The sequence below is a fragment of the Octodon degus genome, unplaced genomic scaffold (assembly GCF_000260255.1).
Source record: "Octodon degus isolate 3935 unplaced genomic scaffold, OctDeg1.0 scaffold00041, whole genome shotgun sequence".
Lineage (NCBI taxonomy): Eukaryota > Metazoa > Chordata > Mammalia > Rodentia > Octodontidae > Octodon > Octodon degus.
This window is the reverse complement of record NW_004524617.1, coordinates 11,258,106-11,265,754: the sequence shown is the minus strand read 5'-3', so window position 1 is coordinate 11,265,754 and position 7,649 is coordinate 11,258,106. Positions and strand designations below refer to the sequence as shown.

The 7,649-nt window shown below is 33.7% G+C and overlaps 1 pseudogene; it reads right to left on the bottom strand.

Annotated features, from left to right (window-relative positions):
- LOC111816817 overlaps positions 1 to 6,830 on the bottom strand; it is a 9,704-nt pseudogene extending 2,874 nt beyond the window's left edge.
- Positions 6,831 to 7,649: the final 819 nt, after the last annotated feature.

Sequence of the window (7,649 nt, the reverse complement as noted above, 5' to 3'; positions counted from 1 at the left end):
CTCTCTCTTTCTCTCTCTCTGTGTTTCTCTGTATCTCTCTCTCTCTCTCTCTCTCTCTCTCTCTCTCTCTCTCTCTCTCAAATAAATAAAAATAAAAAAATACAATATTGTAATTATTTCTAAAGCACAACTTATTTTTGAAATCTTTTTTTGTGGAATTTTTCAAACATACACCAAAGTAGAGAAGAGAATGAGATAAAATCTAATTTATATGTAAAGATTTCCATTTTTATATTTTTTCAAAACTATTTAATTTCAGATATTATGTCATTTCACCCTAGAATACCTCAGTATATTTCTACTGCACTTATTGGTTGCTGTGTAATAGACCACCCTAATGGCCAATGTATAATTCTGCAGTATGGTCTGGGCTCAGCTGAGTAGCATGACTTTGCTCTGTGTGATGTTACCTGAGCTTAGCCCTACTTTGTCACTTGACTATCAAACACATTTAGGCCAGAGAATTAAGAATAGTCTCTCTCAAAAGGCTGGCATTTGCTGCTTGCCATGGGCTGAAGCATCTTAATTTTTCTCCCCACTGCCTCTCACAATCCAATAAGAAATACATGCCATTCATAGCAAAGTCGACTCAGGGCTCCATGAAAGAGAGAAAGATGGTCTCATAAGCTATATAGCCTTGGAAATCATATTCCACCACTTTGGGCTGCATTCTTGTCGTTGCAGCAAGTTATAGGGCAGCCTGACTCAGGGTTAGTAAGAGGTAACTATACTTATGAATGGAAGGAGGGGCACAGTGGCATTGTAACAAGGCATGTAAGAAATGGGAGGAATAGTTTCTTGCCATTTTTACAAGTACATGTAACCATACTTTGGGCTTTAAAATCACAATGTCACTAACATATTTACCATTTCATTTTTAGAACTGAATTTTTCATGTGGTGCTGGGAATTAAACACTTAAAGCAAGGTCTCCACATGGAGCTCTGTCGCTGAGCCTTTTTAAATTCTGTTTCAAGACAAGATCTCTCACTAAATCACTAAGTTGCCCAGGCTGATACAGACATACAATTCTCCTGCCTCAGCCTCTCAGAGTGCTGGAATCACAGGCATGCTCCTTATTGTCTTTCCCCTTTTTCCCCTTTCTCCCATTCTCCACTCCATTTTTGAATCCAGTGCTTCACACATGTTATAAAATAATTCTATCTCTGTGCCTACTCTGTAAGGCCTTAAATTTTTTTGAACTTTGATGTAAGTGCTATCTAAGAAAATTTTGCAACAGTTACTGAAAGACAGCTAAAGAATGAGGAAAAGTTGAAAAGTAAGTAATTTGAAAATTCTAGAGCAAATAGAAATGCTCAGAAAAAGATAACAGACAGATCTTGGGACAAAACTTTCAATGTAGAGAACAAAATGCTAATGATCCTGAAAAAGTTAATTTAGAATGGATTAAAAATTGTGGTATTTGCACACAATGGGGTACCATTCTGCTATAAAGAATAAACTTGAGTTATTCATAGAGAAATGGCTTTGAGACATAATGTTACATGAAATAAATCAGACACAAAAGTTTAACTATCACATGGGTTTATTTTATATAAGAGACCCAAATGATAAACAAAGAGCAAAATAGAATATTCACACTAGGAAATAGAGAGATGGATCATTTCCCAAATGGGATTGGGATCAAAAGATGGAGGAGAGAGGGGAATGAAAAGGGAAAGAAAAGAAATTGAGCTGTTTTATACACGAATCCACTGCACAGAAGCAATGTTAACATGAATGTACTGCAAATATGGACTAGTAAGAAAAATAAATTGAAAAAAATCAATGTAAACAATTTCTCATGATAATATTTACATATCATATTCATGTACATACTTCTGTTTCTCTTAATTTTTAGATCCCTTTTTGGGGTATAATTGACATGTAAATACTATACATATTTAACAAATATAATTTGATAAATTTGGGGATAAATGTACACCCATGAAACCATCAAAGCCAAAAATGTATCCGTTACCTGCCACAGTTTTCTGCCACTTCTCTTATGATTATTTTTGTATGTGGTAATGGTACCTAACATAAGGTCTACTCTCAGCATATTTTAAGTCTACAATATTGTATTGTTAGCTATAGGCCCTGTGCTATATACTGGATCTCCATAGTTTATTTATCCTTTGAACCCTTTAACTATTGTTTTTCCATTTATTTTTTCATCAGACTCTTGAAACCACAATTCTATTTTCTGCCTCTATGAATTTGACTTTTTAGATTTCCATGTAAGCAAGGTCATGTACTATTTCTTCTTGTATCTGGCTTATTTCACTTAGCATAATGTATTTGAAGTTTGTCCATCTTATCACATTTGACAGCATTTCCTTCTTTTTAAAGGCTGAAGAATTTTCCATTTTTTTTTATCTATTCATGTACTCAGCCTGCTTGCAAATCTTGGCTCTTATGAATAATGGTAAAATGACATCTCTTTGACATACTGATTGCAATTCGTTTGGCTATATAGCTATACTTGGAAATTTGGACCACATAGCATTTCTATTTTTAATTTTTGAGGAATATTCATACTGTATTCCATAATGTTTACATCAGCTTACATTCCTATAACCAGCATAAAAATTCCTTTTGTTCCACATCATCATTTTTTAAAAAATAAAAGTCATCTTAACAGACCTAAGGTGTTATCTCACTGGGGTTTTTAATTACATTTCCCTGATGATTATTGATGCTGAGTACGCTTTCTTATGCCTGTTGGACTTTGTATATCTTATGTGCAGATGCAACCTGGGAGAGGTGGTCCATGAGGACCACCTGGCACTATGTGTCCAGTTGAAGGCATACTTCTGTAAGTTTTGCCTGGCTGTGCAAGATCTCTTAAACAACTACAAGAGTCAGAATATCAAACAGTTACCTCATCACCCAAAATTCCCTTATTATTCCCATTTGTTTTCCTCCCTTCTTTTCCTCATAACACACAGAAACTACTGTTTACTAATGTCTACAGCTTTACCATTCCCAGAATGTCATAATGTCGTACAAATAGACCCATATACGGAGGAATTTGAGTCATTTCTTTCATTTAGAGATTCTTATTGTGTGAATCAATAATGTAGTCTTTCCCCCTTGTTTTTCAGAGTGCTCATCTTTTATAGGAATATACCAGATTTTGCTTTTCTGCTTATCTTTTCCATTAATCCCAAGGGTGACATTAGGTTTTTCTTCTTTTATGATATTATAAAACATGCTGCTATATATATTTATGTATAGGCTTTTGTGTGAACATAAGTTTTAATTTCTGTAGGTAAATACATAGGAGTTGGATGATGTGGGCAGTTTATGTTTAACATTTTAAGAAGTTGTTGATTAAGCTGTGTGTGTCATGTACATATACCCACTCCCCAAGATGATTGTAAGCTGTATATACTGAAAACATACTAATAATTAAAGACTAATATTTGAAACACAAAAGTGAAGTTGACAAATTATTTTTCAGAGAGGGGGTAACATTTTATATGGCCAATTTGTTCCCCATTCTCATTTACACTGTGTATTGTATTTTTTAATTCAGTGATTTTAATAGTTATACAATTGTATTATACAGTATTTTCATGCACATTTTCTTAATGACTAATGATATTGAAGATCTTTTCATATATTTATTTTTATTTTGTGCAACTTCATTGGTGAAGTGCCTGTTCAAATCATTTTTTTTTCAAAAAGTGCAATTTATTTCCTCATTTTTTGAGTTATGAGAACTTTTTATGCATCGTATATATAAACTTTCACCAGAGAAGTAACATGTATGTATGTTCTTGCAATCCATAGTAGTTTTTTTCAATATTATCTTTTAGAGAGCAAAATGGAAAAGAGAGATGGCTGCAATAAGCTAAGATGAAAAAAGAAATATAGGGAAAGGGAAAATGCTGATCCAACAAGACATTTCAGTTAGAAAGGAGGAAGGAATGAGTTTTACTGACCTGATTAATTGTATAGTGACCACAGTTAACAGTAATGTGTTACATATTTTAAAATTGTTAAAGAATAGATTTGTAGGGCCTGGGAGATAGCTCAGTAGGATAAATTCTTGCCTGGCAAGCATAGGGTCCTGATTTCAATCCCTGGTACTGCCAAAAAAAAAAAAAATAGATTTGTAATATTCCTATAACCACAAAAAAGTTGGTAAAGTGATGGATACGTTATCTTTATTGACACTTTCTACAATATCTACATAGATCAAAACGTCATAATGCCCTGGGAGGCAGAGGCAAAAGAAGGCCAAATTCGAATCCAACCTGGACAATTGAGATCCTGCCTTAAAATTAAAAAAAAAAATATCTAGGGATATAACTTACTGCCAAAGGACCTGGGTTCAGTCCCTAGTACTAAAAACAAGCAAGCAAGCAAACAAACAAACAATACACCGAAAAACACAATGTATCCCAAAGGGATATGCAAACATAATTTGCCAATTAAATGAGGTTTGAAAAGAGTGAGATTTTTTCAAATTTAAGAAGGTCCATTTTACCCTTTTGTTCTTTTATGCATCAAAACTTTCTTTTTGACCTCACTCAAGATCTTAGAGATACTCCCTTCTGTTTTCTCCTAAACTTTTAATTTTATATTTGTGCTTATTATCCATTTAAGTTAATTTTGTGCAAGGCTAAAATTGCCAGCTGTCCAGCAACTTTGCTTTCATTTTCTTTTTCAAAACAAGATCTTACTGTATTGCCCTGCTATTCTAAATTCTCCTGCTTCAGTGTCCTGAATAAGATGGGCCCATGCTGCTACACCTAGCTAGCAACATTTCTTGACAAGTGGATTCCTTCTTCATTGAATTCATTTTGAAATATATCAATTGAATTGTTTTGTGTGGCTTTATTCTGCACTCTCAAATTTGTTTGATTAGTGAGTGTACTTGTTTTTTCACCATTGGAACACTCACTCTCTTGATCATGATAGCTGTATGTGTAGTAAATTTTAAAATCATTAACTACGAATCCTCTAAGTATGTTGGTCCAAATGATCATTTGAAAATATAACTTAGACTGTATATTTGGGTTTTCTGAGGGCCTCAAATTTACCTTTATCTAGTTAGTTTGTTTGAATCAGAATATAAATAAGTTTCATATATTGAGTTTGATCATTTGTCTTAACTGTTTTCTTTAACAGTACCTTCTCCCTCCCTCAACTTTTATGTCATAAAAAAGTAGGTCGTTTGCAAGTAGTGTTCCCCCATCCTGGTTTTGGCTTACCTCCCGTATGGCATCATCTAAACTGTTCTGGTATCCTTTCTATGTTTTGTGGATCAGTAATTAGATATTGATTAGATTTAGATCTAAATTTGGGCAGACAACTTTACAGGTTGTTTTCTTATTTATTTATTTATTTATTTATTTATTTATTTTTTGTTTTCTTCCCCCCTTTTTTCCTTTTTATTTTTTTAATAATAATTTTTTCTTTCCTTTCTTTGTTTTCCTTTTCCTCTTTCCTGTATTCCTCCTTCTCCTTTTTATTTCTCTGCTGGTCTGTCTGTCTGTCTGTCTTTTTCTCCTTGTCTCTCTTTACTAAAATTTCATTTAACTACTTCGCCCATTGTGTTACTGGTCTCAAACTCATAAACCTCTGTATCAGCCTCCCATTATAGGCATGCACCACCTTACCCAGTCAGCAGGTCGTTTTGTAAACATTACATGAGGGACCTAATTTTTAGTTGTCCTAGTCTCTATCAATCTTTTATATATTGACAATAGCAGCTACTGATGCACTTTTTCAAGATTCTCCTTCTCCTTCCTCTTCCTCTTCCTCTCCTCTTCCTATTTACCTTCTTTCTGAAACAGTGTCTTTCCATGCAGTCCAGGCTGGGCTGGAGCTCATGATCCTCCTGGCTCTGCTTCTGAAAGGGTAGGAGTACTGGTTTTAGAATCACTTTCTAATTAAAGGTTGCACAATGGCCATATTCTGATTTTAAAAGTTATTCTGCATTAATTATCCAGAAGCTTTCTGTACAAAAGGACTTCCCTTCATCAACTTTTTGGTTATGGTAAGATAAATTGAGCATAGGGAAGGCAGGGCAAATGTTTAATTCTGTATTTCTTAATTTTCTGAGTAATGAGTTGATCTCAATATTAATTTTGGTATTATAATGAATTTATGGATTTGTATACATTTGATATGTATACAAATTGATTTGTATAGATTTGAGAAATCTATTGGAACCATTATTGTTTCTTATATTTAAATTGCCTCTTCTCAGTCTATTTGAAATTTCTTCCCCTCAAAAATGGCGAATTAGTCTTTAATAGCTTTCTTGCTTTTTGCTGTAATAATGTAGTAAGCTTATTGTATACATTTCCTGCTCTGTTCCTCAATTCAGTAATTTCTCCAAGGAATACTTGGAATCTTTTAAGTGAAAATTGGATTCAGAGGTCATATTTTGGGAACCATGACAGAAAGCATAGATTTTGACTATTGGTTATTTGGTGCTTTTATACTTTTAATGCTAATGCATCATGACCCCCCCCCCTCGAAGTAATATAAGCACATTCTCTTCATAGTCAGTGAAACAGACTGGCACAGGGGTAGAAATTTATAGACCCTCTATTCTAGGATGGCTGCCTGAATTCATGTAATCATGGATCTACATCTGTTTGGAAGAAGTTGGAGCATTCTGGGGGAACACCTTCAGTAAAAGATTTCTTTGAGGCAGCAAGTCACAGTAATGTAAATACAAATGATTGCCAATAGGACTGAGTCATTTCTACACTAAAAGAAGGACCACTTTTAACCATATATCAAGGTTTTGTTTATGTCAGGTCACCAGTTTCCCTTTCAACAGTGTCATACTTACTTTCCTGCCATATTTGCTCCCTGGAAATTGGAAGAAAAAGACATGCTCCAGAATTAAATCTTCTCTGAGTATATAAATTTTTATTAAACTAGGCAACAGTGTGAATGTGAAGACTTTAAAGTGACAATTTTTGTATGGAACTAGGTGGATGTCTTGATTTTCATTACCTTGAATAAAGTTATACTTCACTTTGCATTAATGTGTTTATTCTGCTATTTGCATTTGAAAATGACCTTTCACTCAATGCTGATGCCGGCGGCAATGCAGAAAGCACTATATAACCTGGAAATCCTGTGACAGTGTATGCAGGTAGGTGCTGTATATTTTCTCTGCACATTTTTTTTTCATTTTTAAACAAATAAGGTCAAAGATTGCTGCATTCCATGATTTAAAATTCAGATGAGGATCTTTCGCTTGTCCCATGAACCCAATCATTATTCGCAATCAGTTATGTCCTTTGCCTACTTGATATTTCTTAATTTTTTATTATTCATGTAGAATATTAGAATTAACAAATATATACAAGAAAGTTCTTCAGAATTCGGCTGTTTTTATATCTATATTCAACCATTGCATCTACATGTATAGCTTTATCTATAGTTTATACCTCTATATTTTAGCTAGACCTGTAAGAACTTGGTGAGGTTTTCAGTATATTTCTTTTCACATTGGTAGCAGTTATAAACCAACATTTCAAGATACTAATACTTTCTTCCAGACCAGTTATAGATGCTGTGTAAGACAATTATTTACAGGCATCTGACCTCTGATATGTATGTGCTTTATGTTGATCTGAATCCATTCTATAAAATATTTGCTTAAATAGACTT